Source organism: Protopterus annectens, chromosome 3.part0, assembly GCF_019279795.1.
Source record: "Protopterus annectens isolate FY-2018-M chromosome 3.part0, PAN1.0, whole genome shotgun sequence".
In the NCBI taxonomy this organism is placed as follows: Eukaryota; Metazoa; Chordata; order Ceratodontiformes; family Protopteridae; genus Protopterus; species Protopterus annectens.
The window spans coordinates 1,624,201,421-1,624,225,552 of record NC_056731.1 but is presented as its reverse complement, the minus strand read 5'-3'; positions in this window follow the sequence as shown (position 1 = coordinate 1,624,225,552).

Here is a 24,132-nt window from a genome sequence, read left to right as displayed (position 1 = left end):
GATTCCCCAGCAGATCATCTCATCTTTGATGAGACCATTGCTAAGATGAGGGAGCACTTTAAATTGGGATTCATCGGAGATGACAGAGGTACAGAAAAAGTACTATGAACTTCTCCAGATGGATTCCCCGACTTCAGCTATCTCAAAGTACTGCCTGCAATCCTAGATGTTTTTAGTGCCGCTTCTTTGAATCCAGACGGTTAACCCCTGCTCCCTATAGGCCTGATAGGTTCTGTAAAGTCCCAGAGACTGCTAAATTCCTAGTGAAATGTCCTGCAGCAGACACAGGCACAATCTGTCTCTGCAGATGGGGCTTCCAAACTCCTTCCTACAGACAAAGATAGCATAGGTTCTGTAAAGTCCCAGAGACTGCTAAATTCCTAGTGAAATGTCCTGCAGCAGACACAGGCACAATCTGTCTCTGCAGATGGGGCTTCCAAACTCCTTCCTACAGACAAAGATAGCAAGGCTATAGATTGTTTGGGCAAAGAGGTCTACACATCCTCCACCATGTCCTTCAGGGCGGTCAGTTGTCAGACCCATATGTCCAAATATGCCTTGGCACTTCTAGAAAAAAGTAACTAAACAGTTGTCTGACATACCTGATTCCATGGTCAAAGCTCAACTTTCCAGCCTCGTCTCTCTGACTTCCCAGGTCACCAGACAGTGTTAGGTGCAGCTATGATGCTGAGGCGGCATCAGCAAGGTCTGCTGCATCAGCTTCTGTCCTCTAAAGGTATTCTTGACATCAGGGCAAACCTTCTTGATGCACCTTTAGATAACTCTGCTCTGTTTGGTACTAAGGCAGCAGAGCTATTTAAGATTTTAACAAAAGGGAAAGAACTTCAAGACCTAAAACATCTATTTGTCTCTCCTGTCCCCAAGTTTCATAGGAACTACCAATCTTACAGTTTATTAGGAAACGCACTGCTCCCACTACCCCTTCCAGATCTAGGAAAGCTGCCAGGAAGCCATCCACTCCTGCCAGACCTACACAACCCCCAGCTCAGAAGCCTCAGTTTCAAGGCAAAGCAGGTAGCCTGCGAATACCTGCCATTCTTGAAGCCTTCTCCCCCTCCATTCCACTGTCATTTTGGACATAAAGGATGCCTACCTTCACATACCCATAAGGCCCAATTTCAGGAGATACCTTAGTTGCTCTGTGGCCACTTCTCATCAATTCTTGGCCTTGCCCTTCAGCCTCTTTACAGCACTGAGGGTCTTTGCCAAGTGCCTGGAAGCAGTGATTGCCTTCTGCAAGACCCAAGGGATCCAGATTTTCCCCTATGTAGACAACCTGGTTATCCAGATGGATTGTAGAGAAACCCACCAGCTGCAGGCACTGAGTTTCCAGATGAACTACCCCAAGTCGAACCTGACCCCTGCCTAGGATCTAGTGTTCCTAGGGTGCAGGATTCGGACAGATATCATGAAGGCATTCTTGCCCACCCAGAAGGTGGAAGATCTAACAGTATCTGCTCTTGGTTCTTCAGACCAAATAAATAACCACCATGGTGGCAGTATCTCAAGACTCCTGTGCCCAATGGTTTCCACTATTCCAGTGCTGTCATTGGCAAGGCTTCACACTTTTATTTCTCCAAATCTTTTGGGTTTCTAATACCATGACGTGAATGAACCCCATTCCTAAGTCAAAGTACGATTAAAGTTCATGAAATTAGTATTTCAGTCTTCGTCAGCCAAAAGTACTCTTCGCAGCACCTGCAATGTGCCCAGTAATGACTAATGGATTGGTAACATCTAAATACGATTGTAGATTTTATTTAAGACCTATTGCTCCTACTACTGTTGGAACTGTCTGGGTATCTGTCTTCCACATTGATCTCATTTCTGCCTGCAGATCCTGATATTTTATGACTCTCTCTAGATGCAAGACACTGTTGTCACTAGGTGTGGCGATTTCAATTATTGGTGCTACTCTTGTCTTTTCTTGGACCACTATATCCGGTTTTCTAGCATCTATCTTTTGAACTGTTGATAATGGGTGATCTCATGTGATATAAACTTCATAATTTTCTATAATGCTTTGTGGCTCACGTTTATATCATATTGCATGATGAAAAGAGTGAATGCTCTTTCATTGTACCGATAATATCGAAATGACAAAAAAGTGAAAACCTGGAACAGTGAATTTTTTCCCAGGGAAAAAATTCCCTGCTCTGCAAAAAAAAAGTTTAAACATAAAATGTAGTGGGGGGCTGTGCCCCCCACACCCCACCTACTTAAATACACCAACTCTGAGATCACACCATAGTGGTGGAAATGGCAAATTCCTGAAGACAGGCCACTGATTTTTTTTCCCTGTGAAAAAATCGATGTTCTGTGACTACTCTTTTTTCTGCTTTCGACATCAGATCGATGAAAGTGTTTGCGCTTTTCATTGGGCGGTAATGTGATGTGTAGACCGTTGTTGCTCATGTTTCCAGCATTTTTCAGTCACTTCAATACTATAATGTTTGCACAATTCCCAGTGCAACAATCTTGCCACGTTATCATGCCTTTCCTCCTGCCATTAGTATGTCGGAAGCAGCAGTGAGGTGTGCAACTGTTTCCAATTCAGTTTTACAAAACCTACATTTGTCTGTTTCCCCCACATGTTCAATTGACTTTGTAAACCAACGTGTACGTAGCCCACTATCTTCGGCTGCCAGTATTAACCTTTCATCTCTTGGTTTGTGTTTGCCTCTCCTTAACCATTCCTCTGTTCATTCCTGATCAACGTGAGGTTATTCCAGAAGTTTTCTATACTTGCATTTATATTTATACTTTTTCCACGCTTCTTGCCTTCTCATCTGGTCCTTCACCTTACATTTTGTTTTTTGGCACATTCAGTTGCTGCCTGATTTTTATCTACTTCTAATTTGATTTCCATTCCTGCTTGACACCGATATGTTTCTGTTAAATTAAGCAGAGAAGTCGTCTTAGATTTGTTCTCATGTTTCAAAACATTTCACAACATTTGGGTCTTGTGAGGTCAGCAGATGTGTGAAGTTCCACAATTGCAGATCTATACATGTAATCAATTTCAAGGAGGCCTATCCCTCCTTCGGAATGGGGAATATATAATCTTGGTATACACGGATTTTTATAAATCATTTGGTGAGCATGAAGCATCCTTGTTTTCCTATCTAATCTATCCAACACCTTTTGGGGCCAGCCAATCACTCCAAAATTAAGTTAGGACAAGAAGAGCAAATTGGTTTATAGTTTGGATATTGTTTCTAGATGTCAGAGCTGTTTTCAGGATTATTTTAAGTCTTCTGATGTATTCCTTACCAAGTTTTATTCACATTTGTTCATGTTTTATTGTTGATCTTCATTAGTTCCCAAATATTTATACACTACTTGCTCAAGTTCTTTTATATCACATTCTTGCCCCAAACTGATGTTTTGCTGGTGCTGCAGTCTTCCTGCCTTAAAGGTTGCTTTTGCACATTTATCAAGACAAAATGACATTCTTGTATCATCTGAAAAAGTTTTGACAACTTACAGTTCTTTCAGTTTCTCATCTGATAAGTTATACAGTTTTAAATCATCGACAAAGAGAAGTCTTTACGCTTTGTTTTCGGGGAGCCAAATTACAGTGGATATAAAAAGTATACACACACCTGTTAAATTGACAGGTTTTTGTGATAACAAAATGAGACCACAATAAATCATTTCAAAACTTTTTCCACCTTTTATGTGACCTATAACCTGTACAATTCAATTGAAAAACAAATCCGTTTGGGGGGGTATAAAAAAATGTACAGTAGGCTGGTTGCATAAGTGTACACATCCTTAAACTAATATTTTGCTGAAGCACCTTTTGATTTAATTACAGCATTCTGTCTTCTTGGGTACACACCTGCCATCAATTGAAGAGAGACTGATTAACCCAAAATAAAGTTCAGCTGTCCTAGTAGGATTTTCCTGACGTTTACTCAGTTGCCTGCTGTAGCAAAAGCCATGGTTCACAGAGGGCTTGCATAGCATCAAAGGGATCTCATTGTTGAAAGGTTTTAGTCAGGAGAAGAGTACAAAAAAAATTCCACAGCAATGGATATATCATGGAACACAGTAAAGATGGTCATCAAAAAGTGGAGAAAATATGGGACAACAGTGACATTGCAAAGAACTGGACGTCCCTCCAAAATTGATGAGAAGACAAAGAAAACTGGTCAGGGAGGCTGCCCAGAGACCTAATGCAACATTGAAGGAGCTGCAGGAATTTCTGGCAAGTATTGGTTGTGTACTACATGTGACAATTTCCCATATTCTCCATATGTCTGGGCTATGGGGTAGGGTCATAAGACTGAAGCCTTTTCTTGCATCCAGAGCCGGCTAATTTTTGCAAAATAATACATTGTCTCTCAAAAGCATGTGGGAAAATGTGTTATGGTCTGAGACCAAAGTTAAACTTTTTGGACACAATTCCAAAAGATAAGTTTGGCGCAAAAACAACACTTCGCATCACCAGAAGAACACCCCCAAAGTGAAGCATGGTGGTGGCAGTATAATGCATTTGGGTTGCTTTTCTTCAGCTGGAACTGGGGCTTTAGTCAAGGTAGAAGGAATTATGAACAGTTCCAACCACCAATCATGTTTGGCCCAAAACCTTCAGGCATCTGTTAGAAAGATGAAGAGGAATTTCACCTTTTAACATAACAATGACCCCAAGCATACATCCAAATCAACAAAAGTATGGCTTCACCAGAAGAAAATTCAAGTTTTGGAATGGCCCAGCCAGACCTAAATCCAATAGAAAATCTGTGGGGTGACCTGAAGAGAGCTGTGCTCAAGAGATGCCCTCACAATCTGACAGATTTGGAGCACTTCTGCAAGGAAGAGTGGGCAAATATTGCCAAGTGAAGATGTGCCATGCTTAGACTCCTACCCAAGAAGACTGACTGCTGTAATTAAATCAAAAGGTGCTTCAATAAAGTATTAGTTTAAGGGTGTGCACACTTATGCAACCAGCTTATTGTACGTTTTTTTTATATTTTGCCCCTAATAGATTTGTTTTTCAATTGAATTGTACAGATCATTGGCCACATTAAAGGTGGGAAAAGTTTTCAAATGATTTATTGTGGTCTCATTTTTTCATATCTCAAAAACCCATCATTTTACAAGGGGTGTGTACACTTTTTATATCCACTATATAGCTGTGGCATAAGCCAAGTAAAAAGCTTAATGGGTTAAGGGAAAGGCAGAATAGTAGTGATGCCAGTCACCCTGAAATATTCCCGCTTTGAATTTTTATCCCTGAGATAATTGTCCTTTCTCATGGCTTAATTGCAGAGTGGTCTGCCACTGTTTCATGGTCACTGTAATATAGTCTATCAGGCAAGGTATATCTTATACATTTTTAAGCACACTTTTATCCATGAATGTAGGATACTTTCAAATGCTTTTTTGTACTCAATCCATGCCATGCTTAGGTTCTTTCTCTTTTTACAGTTCTCCACTATGATTTTATTTAACAAATGATCCTTTGTTCCATATGAATTTCTTTTATAGCCCTTTTGTTCTACTGCCATAACTGAGTTTTCTTCTAAATGACTATGAACTCTGTCATCATAAATTCCCGTGTATAGTTTATATGTCGTCGGAAGGCAAATTACTGGTCTATAATTTTGAGGGTAGCTTGCAGGTTCACTCAAGTAGCATTGTTTTTCCTGTTAACCTGGTTGGTGTCTGTTCGGGGTGTGCATATAAATAGTTCTTAGGCATGGCTAAATCTTCATGTAAAGGTGTTAATGCTTTCAGCCAAAAGTTAGGTTACTGCATCTGGGCCTGGGGTTTTTCAATTAGGGGCTTTTCTTAACTGTTTAAATCTTTCTAGCTGTTACTTCAACCCATTTCATATCCTGTACCTTTAACCCTCTTATTCTTTCTTTTACTTCTATTCTGTTAGCATCTTTATGTTCCACAGAATCTTCATAGATACTTCTCCAAAATGCATCTATTTCTTCTTTGTTTAGCAGTCTTTCAATTCCTTTTACTTTCTTTCCCAATTCTCTATAAAACCTTTTGGGTAATCAATAAATTGCTTATTTTGTACTTTTCCTTTATATTTATCTCCATATCTTCTAAGATGTCCTTCTAGTCCTATGTTGCAGTATTCTAGGTCTGGGAATTCCTGCCCTCAGGCGACTCGCATGTCGGCTTCTATACAAAAGCTGTAGCTCGGCTGCTCTAGTGTGCGTGGGACGTCACACTTAGGGCTATAAACCAAGGGGCCTTAAATGTGATGTCTGCATACACAATCCTCAGAACTTTTCAGCTGCAGACGACATTCGCATCATACGATCGCTTCTTCACAGACATCGCATCTTAAAAAATAAGTAGCCCATTGGGTTTCAAACTTTCTTATTTTTGATGATTGTTATAGCTAACGCTTGGTTGTTGTAGCCGTTAGCTGATGTCAGGAAAAAAGTGAAAGTGCCAATGCGGGTGCCAAATTTCCCACAAGGACGCCCATGACAGGTTTGTTTTTTTTCCTAGGCCGGGAACACGATCACTCCTCCTGTGCTATTTGTAAATAGTTTGTGTCTAAGACATTGTGCAGCCATCTAGCTGCTTTAAATCTCTACCTCAAGAGCCAATGCCTCAAACGGTTAGCCCTTAGGATGGATCCTGCATCGGAGGCTGCACCCCAACCTTTGCTCAAGAAAGCCAAGTTTCCTAGGACTTCTTCGCCTGCTGCTCTGCTTACCAATGCACCGCAAACTGCTGATCTCGAGGTTGAGGCATGCTCTGATGATCCGTCAACTGCAGCAACATCCCTTGAGGAAGCCGTTTCGCAGCCAACTGGCACGTCCTCAGAGCTGACTCAGACATCGGCACCTGTCGAGATCAAGGTGGGACCAGTTTTGGTGGTACCTCCAGCAGGGATCCAGACTTCGGATGTGCTAATCTCCAGACCCGACGCCAGGCCACTTTCTACTTCCTCTCCAGCCAAAATGAAGCAGAAAACTAAACATATTTCCTCTTCAGAAGTCGCACTGGATTGGCAGGCCTTCACTTCCTCTCTCATGCAATCCTTCATGGCCCTTAGGCCTTCAGCCTCAGCCACTTCCACCCTGTCTCTTCTAAGCCCTAGGCCTGTCTCTGCTTCTTCCCTCCCATCCATAACCCCTCAGGTCAGGGAAGAACATGACTCTTATTTCTCTGCATCAGAGGAGTCCATTTCTTATGTTTCCCAGTTTGCCTCCCCCCAGGAATATTACTCTCCAGATGAATCTGTGGAGGGGGACTCTTCCCCCTGAGGACATTACGTTTGGTGAAACCATCACCAAGATGAGGGATTACTTTAAATGGGACACTTCCCAAATGACTGTCACAAAAAAGGTGCTTTGAACTGCTGCATGTGGAATCACCCTCCCCTTCAGCACTTCCCCCTGTTCTGCCTGCTTATTTGGATGCCTTCGATGCAGCCTCTAAGACCCCAGACTCCCAGCCTCAGCCCCTAAGCATCCTGACTGCTTATATAAAGTACCATAGAACCACAAATTTTTAGTTAAGCCACCCTTGGCGGACCCAGCTGTTATTGCCACCATAGCAGATTAGCAATCTAGACGGCTGCCTTCTGCCTCCCTACTGCCACTGACAAAGACAGAGTAAGTACATGGATATGATGAGGAAGAAGGTGTACACTTCTACTTTGGCTTTCAGAGCCATAAATTATCAGACCCACATAACTAAGTATGCGTTAGACTTGGTCTCTCAAGCCTCCTCCATGCTGGCTTCCTTGCCTGACAGTCCCAGCAAGATCGACATCTCATCCAAACTTTCCTTGGCCCAGCAGGTAGCCAGGCACTCCATAAGGTGCAGCTATGATGCTGCAGAAGCATCTGCCAGATCTGCAGCAGCTTCAGCCCTCAGGAGGTACTCCTGGCTAAGACTCCAAAACCTCCCTGAGGACTTCAAGGCTAAAATCCTGGACGCCCCTCTAGACCACAATGTGCTGTGTGGAAAACAATCCACTGACCTTTTTAAAAATCTACAAGAAAAAAGCAAAGATCTCCAGGACATTAAGCACCTGCTGGTGTCACCCATACCCAAGTATTAAAGGAATTACCCTGCTAAAGCCACATTTTGTTAGATGTACTCCACAGCCCTCCTCTTCCAGGTCCAGGATAGGGGCCAGAAGACCTACTAACTCCAGATCCTCTGCTCCACCACAGCAAACCAGTCAGCCCTTTCAGGACAGAGGAGGCCCCAGTAATGCATGACTGCCTTGCCCACCTCCCCCTCTCAGCCTGCCTTTCCCACTGTCTCCCCCTTTGGCAATCCATCACTTCAGACCAGTGGGTCTTAAACATTATCCAAAAAGGGTACTTCCTGTCCTGGAAAGAGAAGCCACCCAGAAGAGGCATCCCTTCCCTCCCCAAAAACCAGGCCCATCTCATGCCACAAGTTCTGGCAGATCTTCTACAGCTAGGCACCCTAGAACCCTTTCCTCCAGGACAAGAAGGAAAAGGGTTTTACTCCCGTCTCTTCCTGGTCCCCAAAAAAGATGGCCCCTGGAGACCCATCTTAGATCTGTCCTTTCTAAACCTACATCTTCAGGTACCCTCCTTCAAAATGCTCTCTCTCTCCACTTTGCTGCCTCTCATTCCAGCCAAGGCCTTCATGGTCACCCTAGACCTAAAGGAAGTCTACCCACACATACCCATCAGGAGTTCCCACATACAATTCCTGCATTTCTCTGGCCCTTCCTCTCATTTCCAATTTACTGCCCCACCCTTTGGTTTATCCATGGCTCCCAGGGTCTTTACAAAGTGCCTGGCGCCAGTCATTGCCTTCTGCAGAACTCAAGGGATACAAATTTACCCTTATCTGGACAACATCCTGATTCTGCAGAGTCCAGGGATGCTGTACTAAAGCATCTACATTTCACCATGTCCCTTCTGCAGAACCTAAGATTCACCATCAACCTCCCCAAATCCTCTCTGATCCCAAGCCAGGACAGGATTTTCCTTGGCTGCAGAATCAGAACAGACACAATGAAGGCCTTTCTACCTCAAGACAAGGTTCTGTCTAACTTCTCACTTCCAGGAAGCTCTACTATCCCGAAAGGTGATGGCAAGGCATTTTCTTCGCCTCGTGCATTTGATGGCAGCAACCATCCCCATGCTACCTCTGGCAAGAATGCACATGCGCAAGCTGCAATGGTTCCTGAAGAACACCTGGTCCCAGCACCTACATCCCCTAGAGCAGGCTATTCCCCTCCTTCCCTGTCTGAAAACAGAAATCAACTGGTGGATCCAGCAAGTGAAATTGAACCCAGGGCTCCCACTACAGACCCCCACCCCAGCCCAAGTTATGCCTACAGATGCCTCAGATTTAGGTTGGGGAACAACTCTGGCCTCAGGAGAAGTGGCATCCCTCTTTTCAGGCCAAACACATCAATATCAGGGGAAATGACAGCAGTTTCCTTAACTCTAAAGACCTTCACCCCCTTCTGTTTCCAGGGGTGCTCCAGATTATAACCAACAACACCATGGTGATGTGGTACCTCAGCAAGTAGGGAGGAACAAAGGCCTATCAGCTACCCAGTCTATCCCTGCTGCTATGGGACTTAGCCTCCTGGCTCAACTTAGTCCTGCAGGTGGTCTGCATCCCCTCACAGGACAACCACCAAGTAGACCTCTTGAGCAGGACCTCCTCGCCTCAACAAGAGTGGATGCTGAACAGGGAGGTGGTCTTAGACATAGTCCACCAGTGGGGTGCTCCACAAATAGATCTGTTTGCCTCCCCCCAGAACAGGCAACTGCAGAGCTTCTGCTCAAAAACCCACTCCCCTCTAGCATGGAGAGTGGACGCTTTAACTATCTCTTGGGAGGGGAAGTTCCTTTATGCCTTCCCCCCATTCCCACAGATTCAGAAAGTCCTCCTGAAAATCCAGAAGGACAAATCAAAAATCTTTAGTGACTCCCTAATGGCCAAGGCAGCACTGGTTCCCCCTACTTCACAAACTAGCCAAGGGCAATCACTTCATTACCCTACAAGGTGGACCTACTGTCACAAGGCAAAGGAAATCTTCTACACTAGAAATAAAGAAACCAATCACTCCCCAGATATTTCTAATATTTTAATGGATTTGAGAATGTACACACGCAAATTGAATTTAAAAATCCTTTTCAAAAACTCTGCTTCTAGTTCCTTTGTTTAACCCCTTGGCTATTTCTAGTACTTACAATCCCCCACTTCACCCTACTGTCCATTTATTTGAGAATATTTGTGAATTGGATATACGCAATTCAAAATTTACCAATGGGAATGTTAATTTTAGTGAGAAAAAGATTGTTGAAGAAATAAAAAAATGTTCACATACCACTAAAATCATGAAACCAGACAAGGGAGAAGGTGTAGTTTTGATGAATTACGAGGATTGTAATAATAAAATGTTATTCATTCTAGAAGGAAAAACTACAAAATCGTCTGTAAATGAACTTAATGGTGCATATAACCATATACGAAATGAACAAGATCTTTTTATTGAGGGTTCAATATCTTTAGATGTTCTTAATTATTTATTGGTTCCTTACCCCAAACTGTTATGTTTGGTTTTCCGAAATTACACAAAAACCTGGTTCAACCACCCATGCGCCCCATGGTAGACTCTAAGGGCTCCATTACCCACCCCTTGGCAAAATATTTGGATAAAAAGTTAAAGGAACATGTTTTTAATGCGACACACATTTGCAAGGACTCATGGAGTTTTTTAGAAGCTACGGACAAAATACCTTTCAAGGTTGCTTATATTTTTATAACCATTGACATTAAGGACTTGTATTCAGTCATGCCCCATGATACGGGGTTAGATTGGTTTACACAGTACCTCCATGAAAAAGGCATTGCACATTTTGATGTTTTAAGTCTACACAAAATTGATAGAAATGGTTCTTAAAAACAATTTTATATTGTTTAACAAAGAAATATGTTTGCAACAAGAGGGAGTGGCTATGGGCTCTGCATGTGGTGGTCTCTATGCTAATATTGTGGTCAGGCAATGGGAGAAAAAATGTTTATTTCCCTCATGCTATTTTAAGCATATTAAGTTCTATACCAGGTTTTTGGATGCTATGTTTGTTCTATGGGATGGACTTATTGATGATTTTATTGATTATATTGAAACTACCACAAAATTTTTAAAGTTCACTCACACCAGTGACCTCAACATGATTTCTTTCTTAGACATTTTCTTGGTGAAAGATTATCTAAAGAATAAGTTTGTAGCAAAGATTTTTAGAAGAAGTACGTACTCAAATTCTTTATTGCATTTCTCCTGTGCCCACCCTATAAAACAAAAGAAGGCAATTGTAAAGGGCCAATTCATGCGGGCAGCATGTATGGTGTCTGGCATGTAGGAATTCCTGAATGAATGTGATAATTTAAAACAGATGTTTGTGAAAAGAGGATACCCTTTTAAATTTATAAGTGACATTATGATTGAGGTTGTTAACAAGAGGGAGCGTGGTTTTCATTTGCATCTACTTTCAGGTGATGTTACTATAAATGTTGCATCTACTAATCAACATGACAATATTACAATTGAAGAAAGTAGAGATTTTAAAACTTCCTTTATCACTATTTTTACACAAACTAGTTTTATGCTGAGTCATTTTAGTAAAAAATTGGTCCATCCTTAGACATGAGAAGAACATTAGACCTTTAATAGGATTACAACCCACCATAGTATACAGAAGAGGTAAGAACTTGAAAAATATATCTGAGACTAGTAATATCTATTCCAACCACAGGTCTGGTTTTATGAATAAATGTGGTAGATGTAACTACTGCAGATACACAAAAGAAGGGAACACATTTTACATCAACAATGTAGAGATTAGGATTAACCAGAAATATAATTGTGGCTCTGTGAAAGTTATTTATTGTGCTATGTGCAGTGTCTGTTCTTATTACATTGGCAAGCCTGACCGGAAGTTTAAAAAACTTGTATACAAATATCTATATGATATTAAAAATGAGAGAGACCAATGCCCTAAGTAAGCATATAATGGAGAACGTTAATCACAAGTTTCAATTTTTTATTATAGATAGTATTAGCACTGACATAAAGGGGGGGGGGGGCCTTGGTCATTATTTTTGGAAAAAGAGAATTATATTGGCAGTTGCATTTAAATGCAGGGAACTGGCCAGGTCTTAATGAACACATTGCTATTGGCCCTATTCTGAAATTAAAAGCATTAGAGAGGTAAATCTACCTCACCAGTATTTATTTCAGTATTTATGTATTTAACTTAATAGTATCCATTGCATAAAACCGCCTTTTACATTTCCATTTTAAACACTTTTATATATATTTATATTTTTATGCATATATTTATGACGTTTAGCATTTATTTTGTATTTATTAGGGGGTTGTATGTTTGTGTGTGTGTTTTTGAAATCAGGTTATCTATCACTTGAATGCATTCACTACCAGGACTACTAACATTGTGCTTGTATTACTTTAAATTAATTGTGCTTCTTTAATTGTTTTATTGCTTATGTCACTTCCTGTTGTACTTGTGTATATAAGGAAGTTCCCACTTGTGATAAGTTGTCTGATGAAGTCTAGGTCTTCTAGACGGAAGTGCTTATCCTTGGTGAACAATTCATTTGTTTTTGTGGAGTGAATGAAGTGAATTTCATTTACTACAACAGAGTCTTTCATCTATTTTTACTTGTGAGTGGGTCCAATCCAGCTACTTCACTTGGTTTCTTTATTTCAGGTTTGTTTTGTGTTTGTTCAACTCTCCTACACTCACAGGTACAGATGTCTCTGACTCTGTGAGTGATAAACTTTTGATTCCTTTCAGACACCACTACTCAGAGTACGTGCTGTCGGTCCTAAGGGAGGCAAGGAAACCTACCACCATAAAATCTTACCTGGCTAAATGGGAAAGATTTGCAAAATGGTGTCTGCAAAAGGGAAGGGACCCCTGCTCCACCAAGGTTACCATGGTTCTAAACTACTTGTTACAATTGAAAAATGACCTTTCATGACCTTTCTTATTCTTCTGTAAAAGTTCATCTCTCGGCCATATCAGCCTGCCTGCCCCTGGAAACACTTTTGCTGGCCAGGCTCAATGTAAAGCTCTTCCTTAAAGGGGTCTTGCACATGAGACCACCTAGGAAACCTATCCCACTGCCTTGGGACCTTAACTACATCTTAGAGAAATTAACCCAACATCCCTTTGAACCTGCCGGCCTTTCCTCCTTACAGATGTGTAGATGGAAGACCGTCCTTCTGGTGGCTATCACTTCAGCCAGAAGAGTGTCAGAACTGCAGGCTCTAATGGCCTGTCCCCCCTACACAGTCTTCCACAAAGACAGGGTGTCCTTGCGAACCAACCCCTCCTTTATGCCAAAAGTGGTCAATGATCTCTCTCTCTCTCTCAACCAGTCTATTCATCTGTCCACCTTTTTTCCATCACCCACTAACAAAGGTGAGAGGATACTGCACTCCCTGGATGTACACAGACAACTTAGATTATACCTGGACAAGACCAAGGCCATCAGAAAGACTAACCAGCTGTTTGTCTCCTTCCACCTCAGAGCCCTGGGCAAGGCAGTCACCAAGCAAACCATTGCATGCTAAATCAGGAAAGATATTTGCTTCTGCTACTCTCACCATGGAAAGGAACCACCAATGGGAATCAAGGAGCATTCAGCTAGAGCTGTGCCCACCTCAAGGGCCTTCATGAAAGGCCTAGACACAGCATCCATTTTGGAAGCAGCCACCTGGGACACTCTACACACCTTCACTAAACATTACAAATTGGATCAAGTTTCCATTGCTAGAACAGGATTCGCCAGAGCAATCCTGGAGGGTCTTGTAGAACCCTCTACATCTACCACCATCCTCTCCTCCTCTTAAGCTGTGGTACGCTCCCACACCTAGAATACTGCAACATAGGAATAGGACACAGAATAGTTGTATAAAATCTTACCATAACCATAGATGTCCTTCTCTTCCATGTTGCATCATTCCTTCCTGCCCTCCAGTCCCCCCTAGTCTTAAACCCTCCTGTACTACCTATATTTCAATAGGTCTCCAAGTTACACACCTGTAAACAACTGGTACACATCCTGCTGGGCCTTATTCTCTGCCTGCTGGCCTTCAAGATGTTTTGTGTTTCACTGTTGCAGTCATCACACTTGGGTTATCCTGCCAGGAGTAGTCCTCAGTCGGCCCTAATACCAGAGGCTTAGTCTTTCTGTGTCAGTTGCTGTCACTCCAGGATGGACATCAGGTCATCAGTGGTATAAAATCAGGCAGCCGATACCATTACATCTGTCTTTCTTGCCAAGGAGGCAGAAGCAGTTCGCACGTGTGCCGTTTGGCCGCTACCTGAGTTTCGTTTCCGAATTAAAGTTGAAGTCTTCTAAAGCTAAGTACCCCATTGGGGATCCTTTTTTCTTGCTCGCTCTGATGTCAGAAAAAGTTAATTGTCTCACCTGTGGAAAGCAAATACCACACCAAGACTCCCTTCTTACTGCATCACCTGTTTAGGCCCAGACCACGACGTACCTCGCTGTCGCTTTTGTGCTTTGTTCAGTGCCAGAACTATACATTGTTAGGCCCTTATTGTAGCTAAATATTGTTGCTATCATTCCCTGTATTCTGATATGGCTTCAGTAAGCCATCCGACTACCGATCTTCCAAAAAAATATAAGGATAAAGACAGAGACGGACCGCACAGGTCTGAAACTGCCAATGACACTTCCGTTAAGCTAGTCATCAGATGTTCTTCGTGTTTCACTATTGCAGTCATTACATTTGGGTTATCTGCTTGCAGTAGCCCTCAGTCGGCCTGATTAACAAAGTCTTGGGTTCTGTGTCGGTTGCTGTCTCTTTTTCCATGACATCAGGTCATCAGGGTTATAAAACATGCAGCCAATGCCATTACATCAGTCTTTCTTGCCGTGAGGTGCCCGAAGCAGTTCACAAGTGCCGGTCAGCTGACTCCTGAAATTTTCGTTTTCGAGTTTCAGAACAGAAGTCTTCAACTAAAGCTAATTACCCCGTTGGGGAAACTTTTTCTTGCTCCTTACCATTGTCAGTAAAAGTTACTAATTGCATTACTTGTGGAAAGCAAATACATCATAAAGATTTTCATTCGTACTGTATTCCTTGCCTAGGCCCTGACCACAGCGTACCTTGCTGTCAGTTTTGTGCTTTATTTATTCAGCGCACTATCCGTCGTCGGTATATTTTTGCCTCTAAATATTTTGGTTCTTGGTTTAATTATCCATAAATGTCGTAAGTTAGCCATCCGACTACCAGGATTCCTAAAAAACGCAAGGATAAAGACAGACACAGTCCGCCAAGGTCCAAAACTGCCGACGACGCTTCTCCTAAGCCAGTTGCCAGTTCACTGGTACTCAGGTGCTTTCGCAGCCCCCTGATACCTGCTACTTCTGATTCACAGGCCTCTACTGAGACCCATTCAGAGTCCAGTATGCCGCGAGATGCTTCAACTATGGAACCTGCGGATGTTATTCGTGTTTCACTGTTGCAGTCATTACATTTGGGTAATCTGCTGGCAGGTTGCCCTCAGTCAGCCTGATTAACAAAGTCTTGGGTCCTGCTTCCGTTGCTGCCCCTTCTTCCATGACATCAGGTCGTCAGGGATATAAAACATGCTGCCGATGTCATTACATCAGTCTTTCTTGCCGTGCGGTGCCCGAAGCAGAAGCAGTTCATAAGTGCTGGTTGGCCAACTCCTGAAATTTTCGTTTTCGAGTTTCAGAACTGAAGTCTTAAACATAAAAGCTAAGTACCCCGTTGGGGAAACTTTTTCTTGCTCCTTACCGATGTCAGTAAAAGTTAATAATTGTATTACTTGTGGGAAGCAAATACCTCATAAGGCTTTCCATTTGTACTGTATTCCTTGCCTAGGCCCTGACCACGATGTACCTTGCTGTCGGTTTTGTGCTTTATTTAATCAGCTCACTATCCGTTGTCGGTACATTTTTGCTTCAAAATATTTCAGTTCTCGGTTTAATTATCCAGAAATGTCGTCGGTTAGCCATCCGACTACCGGAATACTGAAAAAAATGCAAAGAAGACAGACACAGGCTGTTGAGGTCCAAAACTGCCGACGACGCTTCTCCTAAGCCAGTCACCAGTTCGCCGGTACTCAGTGAGGTGCTTTTGCAGCCCCTGATACCCGCTACTTTTAATTCTCAGGCCTCTACTGAGACCCATTCGGAGTCTGGTATGCCGCGAGTTGCTTCACCTATGATACCCGCGGATGTCTCTACCTTGGATGGGTCCAGAGCAGCTGTGCAGGCACCAGTTTCTGAGGGTGTATTCAGACCTACAGGTTTGTATATTAAACCGACACCACCTTCAATATTAAGGCCAAAATCTCGATCTATGTCTAAAAAATTGGTGCCCAGGCCACATGTTCAGGCCCCTATGCCTAAAAAACAAATTATCAAAATGGCTGAAGATTTTATTACTCTTATCAGGGATAGTCAAACCCCCCCCCCCCCATTCTAAGAGGCCTAGGGCTGAACTTGACTATGAATCTTCTGAACAGGACTCTGTTTCTTCTGACTCTTCTAATGAACAGGATTTGTCCATACCTACTTATGAGGACTCTGATGCAGAGGATTCCATTCCTTCTGCTTCTCCCCCCTGAGGTTTTTCTTTTGGGGAATCTTTACATACCTTAAGGAAGCATTTCCACTGGGAAAGTCAGGATTTTTCTAAATCCAAAAAGAGGCGTGAGATGCTTCAACTATGGAACCTGCGGATGTCTCTACCTTGGATGGGTCTGGAGCCGCTGTGCAGGCACCGGCTTCTGAGGGTTTATTCAGGCCTATGGACTTGCATATTAAACCGATGCCTCCTTCTTCTTTTAGGCCTAAATCTCGAACCATGCCTAAGAAACTGATGCCCAAGCCACATGCTCAGGCCTCTATGCCCAAAAAACAAATAAGAATAGCTGAAGATCTTATAACTCTAATCAGGGGAAGCCAGCCTCCCCCTTCTAAGAGATCTAAGACTGAGGTTGTTTATGAATCTTCTGACCAGGATTCTGATTTTTCTGATGATCTGGATTTGCCTTTATCTACTTATGAGGATTCTGATGCAGAGGACTCTATTCCCGCTGCTTCCCCTCCAGAGGATTTTTCTTTTGGTGAAACCTTACATACTCTAAAGGAGCATTTCCACTGGGAAAGCCAGGATTTTTCTGATTCAAAAAAAAAATAGGCTTAGGGATTTCTTACTCCTGCCTCAGCATAGGTCTTCAGCTATTCCTCCTGTACTAGACATTGTTTATGATGCTTTTTCAGAATCTAGTTTGACCCCTGATTTTTTGCCTCTTGCTCCCAGAAACCCTGACAGATATTACTGGGTTCCCGATTCTCACAAGTTCCTTTTTAAAAATCATATTGCAGATCCAGGGACCCAAGTCCAAGGGCATTAAGGCTTCTACTGCTAAAAATCCTACCCCTTCTGATAGAGATTCCATGGCACTGGATAGATTGGGTAAGAAGGCTTACACTTCTGCAACCTTGGCCATTAGGGCTTTAAACTGCCAGTTTCATATGTTAAAATATCAACGAGATATTGGATTGCTTAAACAGAAAATTATGTTGATGCCTGACTGTGCAGAAAATAAAGAATTACAGGACTTAATGCATTCTGGTTAACAGGATTTGATTCTTTAGAGGCCTCTTGCAGGACTGCTGTTACTGGGTCTGTGCTCAGAAGGCATGCTTGGCTTAAGGAGCAATCTTTGCTGATCATGTTAAAGCTAAGTTGTTGGATGCTCCCTTAAATCAGGACCGCCTGTTTGGCAACAAGGCTGAGAAAGTTCTTAAAAAGAGGGAAGATAAAGCTAAATCTATGCAAATTGTTAAAGATTTCTTACAAGTTCAGTCTCCTAGATTTAGTAGGCTCTGGCCCTCCTAAGAATTGGTCCTTTCCAGCCCCTTCAGGTCTTCTCAAGCCAAACCCAGACATAGCAGAAACCCCAGGTTTCGGTCCCAGGGGACACACAAGACTAAGCAGTGGGGGGTTCCGCACCCAAATCAGGGAGTAGTAAGACTCCCCTATATGGAAAACTGTCTCAATGACTTGCTTTTAAAACTTCTAAGCACTTCCAAACTGAATGCTCCTGTAGGCAGAAAGATTGGTCTGCAGGCCAAAAATTGGGAACTCATTACCCAGGACAAATGGGTTTTAAATAGTGTCCCAAGGATACAGATTTAACTTCCACACCTTACCAACACTAAGCGGGTGCCCAGATCTACCCCCAAATCAGTGGGCGGAGGCCCAAAATCAAGTACTCTCTCTCTTAAGCATGGGGGCTATTCAGTTGGTACCAGAAGAGGAAAAGGGACAAGGGTTCTATTTGAGACTTTTCCTGGTACCCAGAAAAGGCAATACATGGCGTCCTATCCAGGACCTTTCTACTCTAAATACTTTTTTGGTGATTCCAAAATTCAAGATGCTGACTCTCCACCAGCTGCTTCCTATGCTAGGCAAAGATGCATTTATGGCAACACTAGACTTAGAAGCATACCTGCACATCCCTATCAGGGAGTCTTGCAGAAGATACCTCTGCTTCAAAGCAGGCTGCATGCACCATCAGTTCTCTGCACTGCCCTTTGGCTTATCTACTGTACCCAGGGTATTCACAAAGTGCCTAGCTCCAGTCATTGCATTCTGCAGGCAAAGAAATATTGAAATATACCCATACCTGGATGATTGTCTAATTCAGGCAGAAAAGCCAGGACATACTTTTGAATCAGCTGGCCTTTGTTCAAAGGATACTGACTTGTCTGGAGTACACCATAAACTAAAATAAATCACACCTGGTACTCTGTCAACAAATTATATTCCTGGGAGCAAGCTTGAATACAACTTCCCAGCTGGCTTTCCTCATGCCAGAGAAACGGATTCATTTTACAACCTACTTCAGACAAGTGGCCACAAGAACCCAGTTATCTACAAGGCAAATACTGCAAGCCTTGGGGTTCATGGCCTCCTGCATTCTTCTAATTCCATATGCAAGGTTGCATATGAGGAAACTGCAATGGTATCTAAAATGCATATGGTGTCAACATTCACAGGATCTAGGAGCAATAATTCCTATCATACCTTGCCTACGCCTAGAGTTCCTTTGGTGGGCAGAGGCCTGCCACCAAAACAGGGGACTACCATTCACACTACCCCCTGCTGCCCAAACCTTAACAGATGCATCAGATTATGCATGGGTGGCCCACCTGGCAGGGAAGTGCATTCAGGGCAAATGGAACCCAAGTCAAATGCACTTACACATAAATCAAAAGGAAATGGTAACTGTACAGAATGCTCTGACAGCCTTCAAGGACCACATTCTTCCAGGACAATTAATGGAAAAGACGGACAACACCACGGTCATGTGGTACATAAACAAACAGGGGGGTACACACTCTTACCCCCTCTGCAGACTAGCCATGGCATTGTGGAGAACACCCTTGAGCTACCAATTGAATCTACAAGCTCAATTCCTGCCAGGAAAACTAAATACACTGGCAGATGGACTAAGCAGAAAATTTATGGACCCACATGAGTGGAAACTGGAACCAAGGATTTTCAACATGTTGACAAGCAGATGGGGGATCCCAGAAATAGACCTATGTGACTCCCGCCAGAATCATCAATTGGACAAAGTTTGCACAAGGACTCCCTACAAACTAGCTTGGAAGTGGATGCTTTATCCTTCAGCTGGAAAAACCTGTCAGTTTATGCCTTTCCTTCTCTGCCTCTGCTCTCCAAAGTACTACTAAAGATCAAACAGGACAAGCCAAGGATGATTTTAATTGCACCAGACTGGCCACGCCAACACTGGTACCCCCCTCCTGTGCAGTGTCACGCTTGGCCCCATGGCACCTGCCTCAGACTCCTTCCCTGTTGTCTCAGCAGGAGAACCAGATTCTGCACCCTCAGCTGCAAACCCTGAACCTAGCAGCCTAGCTAATTACCTAATCTCTCCTTTACCATCACACAGTAAATCAGTGAAGGATATCATTTCAGAGGCTAGGAGGCCTAGCACTAGAAAATCTTATGCTGCTAAATGGAAAAGATTTTGTACCTGGAACCAATCTCAAGGGATGAGCGCAGCAGTGCCCAATTTACCTGAGTCTACAATATTTGACTGAGATGCTTCATAAGGGCTTGTCCTTTTCCTCCATCAAAATTCATGCCTCAGCCATTTCAGTTCATTATAACACAGAGCCTCCCCTCTTCTCTCACCCACTGCTCAAGCAGTTCTTCAGAGGGGCCAAAAATTTAAGGCCACCCAGGAGAGCTCCAACTCCAGCCTGGGACCTTAACTTTGTCTTGGAGAATCTCATTCTTCCTCCTTTCGAGCCAGCTGCTACTGCAGATTTAAAATTTTCTTTCCTGGAAAACAGCTTTCCTTTTAGCAATCGCTTCTGCAAGAAGGGTATCTGAATTACAGGCCCTTATGGCAGTAGAACCTTTCATCATCTTTCATGCGGACAGGGTTTCCCTCCGAACCAATCCCTCCTTCATGCCCAAGGTGGTATCCAGTGTGGCTCTTAATTAGTCCATTCATTTGTCTACCTTCTTTCCTAACCCACAGAACAAAGGGGAATGGATACTTTACTCTTTAGATGTGCACAGACAGCTTAGATTCTACTTGGACAGGGCTAAACCTCAAAGGAAATCTGAACAACTGCTGGTGGCATTTGCTGCATGGTCAGGGGAAAGCTATTTCAAAACAATTTCAAAATGGATAGGCCACTGCATTCATTTCTGCTATAAGCACCATGGAAAACCTATCCCACAGGGCATCAGACCCCACTCAACCAGGGCTGCTGCTACCTCTACAATCTTTCTCAGGGGCATCCCTACTAGGGACATCCTAGAAGCTGCTACCTGGAGTTCTGTACATGCTTTCTCCAAGCATTATCATTTGCCAATTTTCTCTAAATCCAGAGCTGGTTTTGCCGCTTCAGTCTTGCAGGGCCTTATAGCTGGTCCTAATTCTATTTAAATTCCTCCTCCCAACCTTAGCTTTGGGAATCTACCCAAATGTAATGACTGCAACAGTGAAACATGAAGAAAGTAGTACAGTTGTGTACACTTAACCATAAATGTAGATGTTCCAGTGTATTCAATGTTGCAGTCCTGGTTACCCTCCCTCCAGCCCCCTTTCTTCTTTTGGCTATACCTCTACTCTCACTTCCTATGCTCAAAAAGCTTTTTGGTATATTTGCTTTTTTGTTGGAGGTATATCCTTGTATTATAGATTTAATTGCTTCCCATTAAGGGGGCACCTGACATCTGGGACAAAAAAAACTGATGTAATGGCATCGGCTGCATGTTTTATACCCATGACGACCTGACTTCATGGAAGAAGGAACAGTAACCGACACAGGACCCAAGACTTTGTTAATCAGGCTGACTGAGGGCTACTGCAAGCAGACAACCCAAATGTAATGACTGCAACAGTGAATACACTTGAACATCTACATTTTTGGTAAGTGTACACAACTGTACTTTCTCCGGTCCTCAGTGAGGAGCTTTTGCAGCCCCTTATGCCTGCTTCTGTGGATTTGCAGGCTGCTACCGAGACCCGTTCGGAATCCGGTATGCCACAAGACTACTCTTTGACTAAGAATCCTGTGGATATCTCTACCTTGGATGGGTCCGGAGCTGCTGAGCAGGCACCAGCTTCTGAGGAAGTTCTTCACACTACCGATATTAGACACAAACTGATAACTTCTTTCGCGTCTTCAGTTCTTTCTAAAACTACCGAGTTTCTAAGGCCCAGGGTACAAACTACGCCTAAAAAACCGACGACCCAAGCGCATGCACCTGCTTCCATGCCTCAATCTCAAATGCTTAAAATGGCAGAAGACCTTATCATGCTTATTAGGGGAAGCCAGCCTACCCTCTTCCAAAAGAGAGACTTGTCCCCAGCCCTTTTATCTGACCAGGAGTACGATGACTCTGAAGTTTCTGAATATGAAGACATGCAATCCCTATCTACTTATGAGGCTTCAGATGCAGAGGAATCCATTCCTTCTGCCTCTTCTCCCAAGGATTTTTCATTTGGTGAAAACCTACATATGTTAAGGGAACATTTCCTATGGGAATGTCAGGACTATCCTCAGTCCAAAAAGAGACTCGGGGAATTCTTAGATTTACCACAGCACAGAGCTTTAGCCATTCCTCCTGTCTTGGATGTTGTGGATGATGTCTTTATGGAATTCAGTTTAACTCCTGACACCCTTCCTCCTGCTCCCAGGAAACCTGACAGGTACTACAGAGTCCCTGACTCTCTCAAATTCCTTTTCAAAAATCCTATTGCTGACCCAGAGGTCATCTCCAAAGGACCTAAAGGAATTAAAGCAACCACAGCTAAGAATCCCACCCCCACCCCCCCGGACAGGGATTTCCGAGCTTTAGACAGATGGGGTAAAGAAGTATACATCGCTGCAACTCTTGCCATTAGAGCACTAAATTGTCAGTTCCACATGCTGAAATACCAGCATCATACCATGGAACTCCTCAAACAAAAAATATCTACCTTTCCTGCTTGTGCAGAATAAAGAATTACAAGAGCTTATGCATTCTGCAAGCCAAGTTACTAAACACATCTTGTAATGTGGCTTTGATGCCCTAGAAGCATCTTGCAGGGCAGCAGTCACTGGTTCTGTACCTAGAAGGCATGCTTGGCTTAAGGAACAGACCTTGCCAAAACATGTCAAATCAAAACTATTGGACGCACCATTGAACAAAGACAATTTGTTTGGCACCAAGGCAGGAAGAGGTCTTAAAAAAGATGGAAGAAAAAGCTAAATGTATGCAGACAGTTAAAGACTTCTTACAGGTCCAGTCTCCAAGGTTCAGTAGGCATTGCCCCTCTAAGCACTGGTCCTTTCCAGCACCCTCCAGGCCAGCTCAGCCTAGACCTAGGGCAAGCAGACTCCCCAGAATGCATTCCCAGGGAATGCAGAGATCTAATCAATGGAGTATCTCCACTTCAAAAACAGGGAGTGCTAAGCCCCACCCCCTTATGGAAAGAACTCACAATGACTCTACACCTCCACCCCTTACCTCTGCCCACCTATTTGTGCCCCTACGAGGAAAACTGCAAACAACTGAGGCCTTTATTACCAACAACCGATGGGTCCTCAACATAGTGTCCCAGGGATACAAATTTTATTTCCACACACTGCCAACCCCAGAAAAGGTTCCCAGATCTTCCTCCAAACCAGTGGGCAGAGGCCAAAAACCAAGTCCATTCCCTGCTCTTTGTGAGAGCAATACAACCTGTTCCTGCAGATCAAGTAGGCCAAAGTTTCTATTCCAGGCTTTTCCTGGTACCCAGAAAAAGAGGGCACTTGGCCCCCAATCCTCGATCTATCAATTCTAAACACCTTCCTAGTGATACCAAAATTCAAAATGCTCACCCTCCAGCAGCTTCTACCTATGCTTTCCAAGGATGCTTGGTTAGCCACCCTAGACCTAAAATTGGCCTTCCTACACATCCCAATCAGGGAATCTTGCAGGAAATATCTACATTTCAGGGCAGGATCTATGCACTTTCAGTTCTCTGCACTTCCCTTTGGCTTATCCACTGCTCCCAGAGTTTTCACAAAATGCCTGGCTCCAGCCATTGCTTTTTGTAGACAAAGAAAAATTCAGATTTACCCCTACTTAGATGACTGTCTGATTCAGGCAGACAGGAAAAGCTGTTACAGCAACTGACCTTTGTAAAGGACCAACTGACCTCCCTGGGGTATACTACAAATGAAAAGCAATCAAAACTAGTCCCCACTCAAAAAATTGTATTCCTGGGAGCAAGCTTGGACACAGCATCCCAGATGGCATTTCTTACTCCAGAAAAACAAGCCTACCTAACAGGCTACTTCTCTCAACTAGCCCACCAGAACCCAGTTATCCACAAGGAAAATCCTGTAAGCTCTAGGGTTCATGGCCTCCTGTATTCTACTCATTCCATATGCCAGACTGCATATGAGGAAACTACAATGGTACCTAAAAAACCTTTGGTGTCAACACTTTCAAGACCTGGAAACCATCATAACTATGATACCCTGTCTAAGGAAAGATTTTCTTTG